Genomic DNA, 14866 nt, shown 5'->3' with positions numbered 1-14866 from the left:
TTTTACCCTTTATTCTCAGCTTACTCCAATTGCTAAAAGCTGAGTTCAAATTGCAAAAGTAGTTTGCATTCACTTAACTCAGCAGAGAAGAGAGGTAGAATCTTGCTCTTCCCAATAGTCCCAGGCAGAAGGAAACTACTGCAGCATCTTTTAGTTTCTGTGTTCTTACTAATTTATGCCATCTTGATCATACTCTGATGTTGCTTAGTCACATGTCTCAGTTTTCATCTGTGAAATGTTGGGACAGTATGCACTAAGCTTGCTGTTCTGTGTACCCTTACATGTGAGTAAGCCATAATAAACTCATTAGGATTTTCTTCTAAGTAACAATACTTAGGATTGGGTTAATGTGATGAGAAAAGCTGAATGTGCTAAATTTGAGGTATCTGAGTTTATAATTCTATCACCTCTTGGAAATAATAATATTTAAGCTAGACTAGTCTATAACTGCCAGAAACACCAGGCCAACATTACCAGTACCATGGTAGCTGGAATATTCTGGTAGTTATAACCCCCAAATTAATATATTTAGGCTTTGGATTCCACAAATAAGGCTCTGCCATCGTTCACAGATACTGTGTAACTGATCTTACATATCTAAAGAGAAAGAGCTATTAAAAAGCAAACTAGCAGCAGTTTCATTTGTTAATTGCCCCACCTCCTGTCTCTTAGATTTGCCAGATGTAACACACAATACTGGTTTAAATTCCTCCTACACGACCCTTAAAGGTACAGGAGCCTTCTCCACTTTTCTGTCTAGAAATCCTATTAGTGATAGCAGTTCCTTGGGATACTTGCAGGAATAAACAGATAATGGTAAAACAAACACACAGCATTAAAACACTGACCAGAAATCATCACAATAAATTCACAAACATATACTAAAACATCCTGCAGAGGTCAAAAGAAACTTTGTAGTACTAAATCAATTTTATTTTTTTAAAAAAATTAATTGATTCATTCATAAATAAACAAACAATAAGAAAAACATAAACTTACAATATACAATATATAACACATACACCAATACCTTATATATACACAGCATAAGTTTTCCCCTTGTAGATTCAGTTTATGTTCTGTAAATTAACTTTCTAAATAATTGTGGTTATTTCTATTACCAAAATGATTAATGATTTTCTCAAAGTACTCCTTCATTAATGGTATATAGTTATAATATATAACAATTTCCGTATACAACCTAAACCTGTTCTTTGATTGTCATTTATATTATTTCCACTTGTTTCTTAGGTCAACTTTATACCACTCTTTTCCAAATAAGTCTTAAGGCAATTCCAGTCCTCTTCTATGTTTCGTCTTGAAGTTTCATTCATAAGCGCTGTTAAAATATCCAGGTTCATTGCTTCTCTACATTTAGCTATCCATTCTTCAATTAATGGGATTTGATTGTTTTTCCAATATTTAGCACACAAGATTCTTTACTTTTTTCCACCTTTGGTAGAAATGTCACAAAGCACAAAAATATTGCGGGGAAATCCATGAAGTGATGATGGAAATACTTCAAACTGAGCTTCCACTATATCCTCAGTTGTTCCTCCTAAATATGGCATGTATTTTAGATAACATCATTAAAAGAAGATATTCACGTGTTATACTTTACATGATAACTGCAGCGAGAAACTTGTAGGCACTAAATCGGTTTTTAAAAGGACAGAGAAATAAAAATCATAGAAATAAAGTAGTATCGAACCACAACATAATTTTAAAAGAGAGGGAAAATAAAAGTATTGCTTGGCTCTGGAACAACAGTAAAGGCAGAAGAAGTCAGTCTTCTCCAGGGTATGATTATGACAATTGTGAGCTATTGTTGTTGTGTGCCTTCAAGTCGTTTCCAACTTATTGCAGCCCTAAGACTACTATCACTAAACCTATCATGAAGTTGGCAAGTTCCTTTGGAGGAAGTTTTGCCGTTGCCTTCCGCTGAAGTTCAGAGAGTGTGATTTCTTATGGTTATCCAGTGGGTTTACATGCTATTAAAACTCTGGTTATCCTGTCATTGTCCCATCAGTGAATTGGAATTGTCTTGTTATATTAATGGGAGCTTGCATTAATACAATTCCACTTCAATGACAGGATAAGCGTGAAGGTGGGATTGTCCAGTGCATTTCTAAAATGTATTTGAGGCTTCCCATTTTCCTTCCATTGATGAAGCATTCGCGGAGAAGCCATTTTTTGAATAACGGGATATCCTGTTATTCAAAAAATGGCTTCTCCTGACTTCTCCGTTAATGCTTCATTGATGGAAAGAAAGCAGGAAGCCTCAATTATGTTTTAGCAATGTGACCGACAATCCCACTGTGGCGCTTCTGAAACTGTTCTGCAACACTTCACCCACAGAAGTACCTCCGTGTGATAATCCCCTATGAAATATTTCCTCATGATCATGATAAGGACGAGATAAGGATGGGAGGGCGAGCCCATCACTCTCCCATCCCCATCTGATAATTCCCATTGCTTTCCACTGAGGCTGAGAGCATGTGACTTGCCCAAGGTCATCCAGTAGATTTTATTGGCTGAGCCAGAAATTAAGCCTTGGTCTCCAGTGTTGTAGTCCAATATTCAAAACACTATGGCATGTTGGATCTCCATGCAGGGATAAGACCATCTGAATTATGGTATCAGTGTGAATACAAGCGGGCCTCATATTAGAGTTTTGGTAATAGGTGTGCTTTTCAAGTTTTGTCCAGAATATAATACTGCAGGGATACTTTTATCCTAGGTATATGAAATATGCTGACATCTTAATTAACAGAGGTTGAGAGAGGAAAAGCGTGTAACAATATTTGCCCACAGGAGAATCTGCTAATAAGGGACCATCTGGATGCCCCCCTCTCTTTCCTGAACTGTCTCCTCCTCAACTACATTTTGATATTTTCACAGATAAGTTTTCAGGGTACTATCCCCAATTTCTCTCTTTCACCAGTTGAAGGAATTTAGGAGAAAGATAATAGCAGAAGAGGCCTTATATAATGTTTTAGACTTTTATTTCTCATTAATGTGTTTTAATGAGTTTCAATTTAGTGATGCTTCAGTTGCTTTGTAACTTTTGTATGCTGTTAATTTGTATCTTGTTTTAACTGTTGCAAGCCACCTCGGCTGCATCCACACTGCAGAAATAATCCAGTTTAACACTACTTTAACTGCCGTGGCTCAATGCTATCGAATTCTGGGAATTGTAGTTTGTTGTGGCACTAGAGTTTTCTGACAGAGAAAGTTAAAAGTCTCTCTCACATAACTGCAGTTGCCAGAAATCCCTAGCATTGAGCCAGGGCAGTTAAAGTGGTCTCAAACTGGATTATTTCTGCAGTGCAAATGCAGCTCTTGAGTCCCAAACTGGGGGGAAATTGGGCAATATTATTATTTTTATTGTAATATTATTGTCATTCCCATTAAGAAGTCCCCACCACTGCAACCCCCCCCCCCCCCGGATCTTTACTGCTTAATCAAACACAATACTTAGAATAGATGGCACATTTGATCTTTCATGTATAAATATGAACAGACTATCCAAGAAAAAACCAGCAAGGATGCTATTTTATATAACAGGGATGTAGTAGATGAGGCAGGAGCATGAATAACAGCAGATATAATAAAACCAAGTAGAAATGTAATTGTCAGAGAATATTAATTATTTTTCTAGTGGCAATCAGAAAACAGTAAAACAACACACTCTTTACATCCAGCTCATTCTACACATTATCAGCTGCTACACAAAACTTCAAGAGGAGTGTTGAATTAATGTGCAACATTCAACAGAAATCCCACTTTTCCCAATTTCGGCAGGAATACCACTGAGCATGATAAACTGCTCTCCTTATGATAGCAATCACATTTTGAATACTGAAAATATCTAAGAAAAACTGCTGGTGTTCCCATATGAAGAGCTTCAGAAGAGATCTTTGACAGTGGTGTAAATTTAAAAGTCTCAATTGCATTGAGTTCCACGAAGCTGTTCTGGATTTACTGCACCTTCTCAGCTAAGTACTGATTCTGTTTCAAGATATATTGCTTTCAGCTTCATGTACAGGCTCTCATTTAAATATTTCCTGACACAGTCTACTTAGTTTCATAGGGAATAATTACAGCGCAGCTGTAATTTATGTGTAAAGGCAAACAGAAGCATATACACTCTATGCTGACTTCCCAGTGTGCACATATTATGCAAAGCTGTTCCATAAAATGGTCCTTCAACAAATCTTAAAGTTTACCATCAAGTGGCAAAATAAATTAATGTTCTAAAAGACAAGAAATTGGCATTCTGGACAGGAGGGTCATCCCTGCCTTTGTTGCTTCTACTCGCCACTGTCTCAAGACACTCACTGTTGCAGATTGATTTATATCAACATCAGGATTATAATTTTTAAAGTTGGAATTCCTGTCCACAGTGGTGTCATAACTGTTGGACAGATTTACGGTTAATATAGCTCTTTTCTGCTGAAGCCTGACTCTTTCTTTCTTTCTTTCTTTCTTTCTTTTTTCACCATGCTCCACATTGGCACTGTGTAAGCAAGAGTGCAATGAAACCATTATAAATGCAATGGAATAATACTGTATGTGCATTTGTGGATTGTGTGGGGTGTTTTGCTGTCTGCATAAATGAATCCAATTACAAGGTTTTATAGCTGGCCTAGCATACTGAAAGATGGATGCAACCACTAGGGCAAAATGAAAATGAAAATGTTATAGACAGTATAGGGAGGATAATAAAAAAAGCTCATGCTTCCAGGGTCAAGAAAAGACTCTACAGAAATGCTGAGGAACAGTTGTGGGGTGTATAGTTTTTTGTGGGTTTTTCTGGCTATGAGGCCATGTTCTAGAAGAGTTTATTCCTGACTTTTTAGCAGCAGCTGTGGCTGGCATCTTCAGAGAATGCTGGAATGGCAGAGAGTGGAGCAGATATACTGTTGGTTGAGGGGAGGTGATTTGCATGTTAATCTTTGTATTCTATTATTGAATGGCAAGGCCCAAAGGGTGTCCATTTACTCAACGATGCATTGAATGCTGGGATCCCCCTCAACCTGGGTGATTTTCACATGCATTTGCTGGGTCCTGATTATGGTGTTTTTCAGGACTGGTAGTCAAACTTTGGCCTGGTACAGAGTGGAAAAAAGGGGCAGCCCAAGGCTGCCCCTTTCTTCTCTGGATCGTTGCCATGGCAACTGCACGGCTGCAGCAATGATCCGCAGCAAAAAGGAGCTCTGAAATGGAGCTCCTTCCAGCGATGTCGTCACGGCACCTTTAAGCGCCCTGGGGTGTCACAGTGATGTCACATATGCACCGTGCTGTTTGGATCCGGTGTGCACATGATGTCATCGATACGTGCGCCGTGTGGACAACGGTGCCTAAAGATGGCACTGCCATCACGGGTTAGGGTTCTGTAGTGTGTGGATGCTGCATGCTCCAGCACCCTAGAATTGGCCCCAGGCCGCCACAAACCGGCGGTCTGTACTGGGCCTTTGTTTACTTTAAGAGTTTCTTCTTTCCTGTTGAAATTGTCCAGATTTCAATGGCTTCCCTGTGAATTCTGACCTGATAGTTGTTGGCATGGTCCAGAATTTCAATATTTTCAAACAGCATTTTATGCCAGGATGGTTTATAACATGTTCTGCTACTGCTGATTTTTCTAGCTGACCCAGTCTGCAGTGTCTTTCATGTTCCTTGATTCATGTTTAAACAGTACATTTGGTAGTCCCTATGTAGACTAGTCTGCAGCTGACAGTATGCGGTAAACTCCTGCAGCCTGTCCTTCACTGAGTGTAGCATTTGCTGGATTTTCTTGGTCAGCATGTAGACCATTTGGAGGTTGTGTTTCCTCACCAATTTCCCTATTCTGCCTTTGATGTATGGTAAAAATACTTTTGCCTTTGGGTGGTTGTTTGTCTTCACTCCTATGGGTTTTTATGGGTCTGCAGCCCTTCTGATGTCTGAGTTGAAGTAACCATTAACCTGTCGAGCCCAGACTAGGAAGTTTATTGCACGGCCCCGTTATAAATGTGTGCGCGCATGCGCGCATGGAACAGGATGGAGCCCAGAACCCCATTTTATCACACTCTGGAATGCCACTTTTGCCGCCGGGCATTCCAGTTACATTCCTGTTCTGTCCCAGAGGGCGCCATTTCTGGGAACTGTTTCTAAGCGTCCCCAGAAATGGCGCCCTCTGGAACGGAATGGGGACGCAACTTGAACACCTGGCAGCAAAGGCAGCATTCCAGCTTGCGATAAAATGGTTATTTTGGCCCCATTCCATTCCGTGCGCATGCACGTGCACACACATTTAGAATGCACTGGGCCCATTTTAGGGCCAGTGCGATAAACTCTTAGGTCAAGGAGCCCTGGTGGCGCAGTGGTTAAATGCCTGTACTGCAGCCATTCACTCAAAACCACAAGGTTGCGAGTTCAAGACCAGCAAAAGGGCCCAAGCTCGACTCAGGCTTGCATCCTTCCGAGGTCACTAAAATGAGTACCCAGACTGTTGGGGGCAAATTAGCTTACTTGCTAATTAGCTTACTTGCTGTTCACCGCTATGATCTTTGGAATAGCGGTATATAAATAAAACAAATTATTATTATTATTATTATTAATTATTATTTCATTTCATCTTCCAGGCAATGGTGTTCACAGATACTTTTTGCCCGGTCTACCAGTGTTTTGATTGTGCTTCTTTTTTGTCCTATGAGATGGTTGGAGTTCTTGGGTAGGTATCTGTCCGTGTGCATAGGTTTTTTGGATAATGTGTGGCCCAACTGTTGGTTTGGTTTGCAGATAACCAGGACATCCGAGAATGGCAATGTTCCTTCCTTTGTTTTTCCATTGTAAATTGGATGTTTGGGTGGATGTTGTTCAGATGGTTCAAAAACACAGTCATATCTTCTCCATGGCTCCAGATGGTGAAACTGAAGAGATGGCGTAGCCATAGGAAGCCCTCTGAAACCAGTGATAGCAAACTTTTATATGGAACACTTTGAAAAGCAAGCCCTTGAAACAGCACCAAAAAAGCCCACAACATGGTTCTGATATGTGGATAACACTATCATCATAAAATCTTCTATAACATGGCCACATCGTCCGAAAACGCACAAAAAACTATGGATGCTGGCCATGAAAGCCTTCGACTTCACAGTTGTGGGGTTTCCAAATACTTTGATAGCCCTGTTTAAATAATTGAAAGGGTGTCATATTGAGGATGGAGCAAAGTTCCCCCCCCCCTGAAATTCCAGAGAACAGGAAAAAAGATTCCACCTCAACATTAGGAAGAACTTCCTGACAGTAAAAGCTGTTTGACAGGGGAATGTGCTCTGCCATTGCCCATTACTCTCAACCAGCCAATACATGGTTGGGGAGCAGGGGTAGAATTACACAGTTGGGTTTTGTACTGGTTGGGAGTTGTTGCACTTTCCCTTTATTCTCTTTATGATTCCATTGAGCTCTAAGATTTTTTTGGAGAGACCCTTCTCTCTGTCCATCACCTTCTCAGGCTTGTTTGGTGTAACAAGGGAGAATACCTCAGTGGCTGATACCAGACTTTGGAACCCTCCCTAGGGAGGCAAGGGTGTCTCCTTCCTTGCTTTCCTTCCATTGGAAAGTTAAAACATTTTAATGCTGTCAGAAAATGACTATGAGCTTTTAATGTTGTACCATGCTGTTTTAAAGGTTTGTCTATAGTTTTTTAAAAATATATATTTTAATGTTTTTATCCATATAAATTAATTGTTTTATAGATAACTTTATATTTTTGTGTAGATTTTAATCTTCATGTTTTTTTTAAAATACGTTGTTAGTCACCTTGAGTCGCATTAATAGGAGCAAGATGGGTTATAAATAAATAAATAAATAAATAACAACAATAATTAAGTTATCCTTTTGCAATACTTCCCCCTCCCCAAAACACTGGCCAGCATTAAACTGAATGTTGGACTATTATTCTGGAGAACTGGATTTGAATTCCTGCTTGGCCATGAAACCCTCTGGGTGACCTTGGACAAGTCACCCTCTCTCAGCCTCAGAGGAAGGCAATGGCTAACCTCCTCTGAACAAATCTTGCCAATAAAACTCCATTATAGAGTCACCTTAGGGTCACCAGAAGTTGGAAACGATTTGAAGGCACAAAACAACAAAACAACAATGTCACTAACAGGATAGAAACCCTAGTGTTTTTACCAGTTTATACTTTTTGCATATTGAATCAATTGATTGATCAGTGAACCAACTAAATTTCATATGATTAATCAACTATGTTGCTATAATTCAGCCAAGGCTGTGGTTAAATACCCAGATTGGAGTCAGTGGGTTACATATGTATCCTTTTCTCTGAAATTCTGTCCCGCAACAGGGACCCAAATTCCACAGTTCTGTCTTCCACTATTCAACTGGGAGCAAGTATAAAGTGGTTATAATATTGTATAAAAATAACTTAGTGTGACTAAGGATTGAATGCCAGGGATCCCTACCCTGACTTTAGCAAAAGTAGTGTAAATCCAGAATGATTTTAATGAAGCCAGTGAAATTGAGGTCACCATTTGGCTGGGTGTCTGCAGTGTGAAGGCAAACCAGATTCATGACTGCACTCTTTCCCTACACACCAGGGTATTAAGAACATGACTTTTTTTTAACCAGAAAGTGTAAATTTCAAGCAGACCAAAAGTACATTCTGTGACTTTGAAAACAAACAAACAAACTCTCTGACGTAAAGAAGCTCCGTGGATTCAAAAATATTTTGATTGAATATAGATGTATATAAATGGTGGCATTTTCAGAAGGCATACTCAAAATTAGCAAACCTTTTTATTTCACAGGAGTGCAAATGATATTTTTTCAATGGACCATAAAATCTAATCATGTCTGTCAAAGGTGTCACTGGAGACAACCCATGCTTTTGGAGTGTGTGGCCATGCACCCTTTTTGCTAGATGAGTGGCATATGACTCATACACAGGCAAATAAAACTAACGCACATTTATAGAATATTTTTATTAATTGGTCTCTAGTCCAGAGACTGTGAACATTTACCATTTCTTCTTGTTCCGAAATTTCTCTAACACAGAAAGAGTGAACAAATCCAGAGATGGGAAAAAAATGACATTTTTAGATTATAGTTCCCAGAATTTGGGTAAAAGAAATGAGCTTGGAATGTAGCCAGGTTGTAGTCAGCTGTGAGATGTGTGTTGTTACTAATTTTTGACACAGATACCTGGGCTTTTATACACATTGCTTCATCACATTTTATACAGACAAATTATAATGTCTGTGGCATTTCCTAATAGAGGAATACACTGGACACAATTCAGGGGCAAAAGGGAATCTCTCTTGAACATTCTGTCCGGTTCTACAATTCTCAACAATTTGATCACATTGGCGCTTTACAGACAGCCCAAAAAGGGTGGTCTGCTGGCGCCTTCGCTTCTGCCGCTGGGAAACCTCAGCCTCTAAAGGGCGAGGCTTCCCGCCAGCTGAAAAAGAAGCCACAAAAAGTGGCTTCTTTTTGCGCAATGTCATTTCCGCCGTAAAGCACCAATGGTGCACTTGTATCATTTCCACCGCGTGACGCCGCCGTAAAGCACCAATGGTGCACTCGTATCATTTCCACCGCGCAACGTGTGGATGCTAAGCATCCACTACGTCAAGATGGTGGCACCCATGTGTATAGGGCACCGCCATTCTATATGTGCTCGACACATATTAGGGTTAGGGGCATCCAGAAAGGACGCCCCTTTCTAACCCTAGTACGTGCCGACCACGTACTTTCCACCGGTGCGAAACAGGCCATTAATTTTTTTTAACTATCTATGGCTGCTTTCTAATTTTTTTGCTAAATTGAAAGTTGGGATATCAGGGTCCTAAAACATATCAAAAGCTAGAGTGGAATAATGCCCCATTTGAAGATGGATTCAGTGAACAACAACTACCACAAAATGCATTGCATCGCTTTTGTTTTGTGGTGTTTGTGAGTCAGATTGGAAGATCCATGGTGTTGGTGGTGGTGGTCTTCAAGTCATTTCTGATTTAAGACTTAAAATTACCTTAAGGCAAAATTATTACAGGATTTATTTGGTGAGTTTCTTCAGAGGGGGTTTGCCATTGCCATCCTCTGAGGCTGAAAGACTGTGAGTTACCAAAGATCACCAAGTGGGTTTTTGTAGCAGAGTGGGGATTTGAACCCTGATCTCCAGAGTCATCATAATCTCTCTCTCTCTCTCTCTCTCTCTCAAATGATTGTATTTTTAAAATATCTCAGATAGTGATGAAACAAGATGCACCCACATCTAGCATGCCTGTTTCCTTCCCACATCCCCATTTCTGGTTTTATAGTCAAGGAATGCACTTAATAAATTTTCCCCATGATAATATGCATGAACTGTCCCCATATCTGGAATTCATACACATCTCACTACAGTGGGTACGTGGGCCTTACTGTCAGATGCTGCTGGGGGAGGTTGGATGGACATTTATCCCCGTGTGGTCTGGCAGGTGGCAGTTCAGTGCCTTCAGGCCAGAAGACACACATGTGTGGCCTGTGGGCTGCATGGAGTCCCTCGATCCCACTATAAAAACATAAAACAACACAGAAGGCCCTTCCCATGCATGAAAATGTGGAAATGTTCCTCACTCCCTCAAGCACACTTGGACTCCATTTGGTGTTGTGTTACTTCAAGTCATTTCTGATTTATGGCAACCCTGTCATGAGTTTTCCTTGGCAAGATTTGTTCAGAGAAGGTTTGCCGTTGCCTTTCCATATAGAGCCCTGGTGGTGCAGTGGTTAAATGTCTGTACTGCAGCCACTCACTCATAAACCACAAGGTTGTGAGTTCAATAGCAGCCAGGGGTTCAGGGTCGGCTCAACCTGGCATCTTTCTGAGGTCAAAAAATCATAGAGATGCAGGAACTCTCCATCAAAGCATCCCTGACAGATGGCCATCTAGCCTCTGTTTAAAGACCTCCAAGGAAGGAGACTCCACCACTCTCAGAGGGAGCGTGTTCCACTGTCGAACAGCCCTTACTGTCAGGAAGTTCCTCCTAATGTTGAAGTGGAATCGCTTTTCCTGTAGTTTGCATCCATTGTTCCGGGTCCTAGTCTCTGGAGCAGCGGAAAACAAGCTTGTGTTACCTCCTCAATATGACATCCCTTCAACAATTTAAACAGGGCTATCATATCACCTCTTAACCTTCACTTCTCCTGGCTAAACATCCCCAGCTCCCTAAGTTGTTCTTCATAGGACATGGTTTCCAGACCCTTCACCATTTAGGTCACCCTCCTTTGGACACACTCCAGTTTCTCAATGTCCTTTTTGAATTGTGGTGCCCAGAACTGGACACAATATTCCAGGTGGGGCCTGACCAAAGCAGACTACATTGGCACTATTACTTCTCTTGATCTGGACACAATACTTTTATTGATGAAGCCTAAAATTGCATTGGCTTTTTTAGTTGCCGCATCACACTGTTGACTCATGTTCCACTTGTAGTCTACTTGGACTCCTAGATCCCTTTCACACGTAGTTTCATTCAGCCAGGTGTCCCCCACCTATATCTGTGCATTTCATTTTTCTGCCCTAAGTGCAGTACCTTACATTTCTCCATGTTGAATTTCATTTTGTTAGCTTTGGCCCAGCTTTCTAGTCTATTCAGGTCGTTTTGAGTTTTGATCCTGTCCTCTGGAGTATTAGCTATTCCTCCTAATTTGGTGTCATCTGCAAATTGTTAAGTATGCCCCCAATTCTGTCATCCAAGTAGTTGATAAAGATGTTGAATAGCACTGGGCCCAGGACAGAGCCTTGTGGGACCCCACTGGTCACTTCTTTCCAGGTCACTAAAATGAATGCCCAACTTGTTGGGGGCAATTAGTTTACAGTTGTAAACCACTTACAGAGTGCTTAAGTGCATTGATAAGCAGTATAGAAATGTACTTGCTATTGCTATTTCCCAAAGGCCAAGAGTGTGTGACTTGTCCAAGGTCACCCAGTGGGTTTCATGGCCAAGCTGGGAATCAAACCCTGGTCTCTAAAGTCCAGCACTCAAACCATAGTCCAAAACTATGAGCCATAGTCCAACACTCAAACCACTATGCCATGCTGGCTCTCAGAACCCCATAGTGCTGCCAAATACTTCTGTCTTCCTCTGCAATCCATGTATTGACATTTTATTTATTTATTTGGATATTTGGGCTAGCTGTGGAGAGGAGGCATCTCAGAGGGGGGAACTGGCCTCAGGCTTTCATGCACTTGTCTTCCCCTGTTTTGGTTCCTAGACTAACTGCCCAACCAGCCTTGCCACCAGAGCTTTCAGGAGAGGAAATAATATACAAGGCTTGCTGTTCTTGCTGAGCTTCACTCAAGTAACTAAGTCATCTTCTCTCTGCTGTGCTGCTATGTGTTTCGGTGTTTGTTGATCCTCTGCTGTGCTGCTATGTGTTTCGGTGTTTGTTGATCCTAACTTCTGGCTTGTCCTTCTTCCTGCCGCCCGGTTTCTCCTTTGGGCCCAACGCTGAGAGGCTCACTGTGTAAACTCCTCATGCTTCATTTCTTCCCTCTCCACTTCTGTTAGTAAGACGCTCCACTCATACTCTCCAACATTTCGCAGACAAAAACTGGGACATGTGTAACCAAACAATGTCAAACTGAGGTCAAGGTGGCAAAAACTAAATGAAAAAAACAAAAGCTAGAAGAGAAAGCAGAAGTTTATTGTTGCTTCAGCCTACCGGAAAGGACAATATTACACCCTTCTCCCCTTTTGAGTTAATGGAGTGCAAACTACTTTTGCATCCTGAACTCAGTTTGTAGCAACTGAAATAATCAGAGGACAAAGAAAGAAAGTGGGAGGAGAGAGGAACATTTTAAATACAGCCAATAAAATGGGACAACAGAGGATTAATCCAGAGTATCCCTGCCAAATCAGGACAATTGGAGGGTTTCCCTCTTTTACTCATACCCCTTGGAAATAACTGTGCCTCTCACAACCATTGCAGCAAGTGTTGGTTTGCATTGCTTTAACTCCCATGTGAGGTTTTGGAGCCACATTAACTTATCAGCTCTAACACATCCCTTGTTGTGTAACTTCCCACTCCTACTGAGCTTCAGTCTGGTTTTGATTTATTCTCAGACGCATAGCCCAAAGAAGCTACTCCATCAAGGGAATGACTTAGCCTTCCAGGAAAGACATATAAGCTACCTTCTTGCTACCACAGTGGTTACAAATGAATGTAAATGAGCCTTAATAAAGTCTGTTTATGTAACTCTATTTCAGCACAGTACATGCTAATCAGATTTATTAGGCATTTAGCAGCATGGAAGAAAAATGTTTGCTTGTTATATCTGCCAGTCCTTATGGCTATGTATGACTCTGTGGGCTCTCAAAACATACAAATATTTCCCAGTAAACCAATAACTCATTCATCCTGCAGTTCACTTAGGAAAAAAGGCAGAATCATAGGTGATACATACACACACACACACACACACACACACACACACACACTGTGTGTGTGTGTGTGTATAATTTTAAACTGTGTGTTTATATTAGACAAAGAGAAGGCTTTATCAAATTTATGACTACAAAAATGACAAAACATAATTCATTGCACCAGTTGAGGCAAGCAAAAGGGTATGAAACAGAGCTTGAGAGTAATTAGTTACAAATAACTAATTACTTACAATTTCCCTTTCAATAGCACTGCATAGGAAAGGCGCTCCTATTCAGACCCATAACTTTCTACAGGAGGAAAGCAACAGAACTGGAAACAGAGCTGCCCTTCATGAGGGGGCATAGTCCTCAGCAGGGACTATTTTGTTACTGTAGCTGAAAATTATGCTTGAATGGGGAATCAAATCCTGAGCTCCAGAGTCACAGCCCAATGTTTAAACCACTACATCAGTTGCCATAAATCCAAAACTACTTGAAGACACACAACCACCACCATCACAACAACAAGGCGAACCTATCAAGGAAGAGGGCCTTCTTGGTGGCTGTTCCCAGACTTTGAAACTCCCTCCCTAGAGAGGCCAAGATGGCCCATTACTGCTGTGCTCTCAGTGGCAGGTAAAAACATTTTTGTGCCACCAGGCTTTTCATACTGATGAGGGTTGGGCTCAACAATTCAGATTTAAAGTTTGGATAGAGGGTTTTAAAACAAATTTTACTATTTTAATGTTTAATATTTTTAACTTTATAAATTGTTTAATGGTTTTTAAAAGAACATTATGGGGCTCAACAGACCGCCCCAAAGGGGTGTTCTGGAGCTGCCCATTTTCCCTCCAGAGGGAGCCCGCAGCAACCAAACTGCACAGGCTCCCTCTGCACCAAAAAGAATCTGCTAAAAGCGGGTTCTTTTTGGCACGTGTAGGCACCGCCATCAGTGCACCATTATGCACTGTGTCATGTCAGTGATGCAAGCACGGTACCCTGATGTGTGGATGCGATGCCGCGCTTGCATCATCGTGGCGGCCCCCATATGGACAGGAGGCTGCCATGATGGCGGCATCTGTACGGACCAGGGTTCAGGAGTGTGTGGTTGCTGAATTGATGGGAGTTTCAGTCCAACAATATCTGATACAGATTTCCTACCACATACTAGATGGATGAAAGATCTGTTTTGTTATAAGGCAGCTCTCAGTATTACAATGAGTGCTGTGAATTCCATCGTAGCTACAGAATCCCAGATTCCTCCTGCAAGGCATTTGACTGAATAGCAAATATATCTACTAAGCAACAGGGGGAAATGTTAGGTTCTGAATGGATTTGGAATGCTGGCATTTTTATAAGGCCTATGTGACTTGAAAGGGTATTGAACATATTTTATTCCTGATAATAATTTGCATCCATAGGGCATGCTTGTTAGAAAATGCATAGGAATACTT

Source organism: Sceloporus undulatus, chromosome 2 (assembly GCF_019175285.1).
Source record: "Sceloporus undulatus isolate JIND9_A2432 ecotype Alabama chromosome 2, SceUnd_v1.1, whole genome shotgun sequence".
NCBI lineage: Eukaryota > Metazoa > Chordata > Lepidosauria > Squamata > Phrynosomatidae > Sceloporus > Sceloporus undulatus.
Note: the sequence above shows the minus strand (reverse complement) of the source record.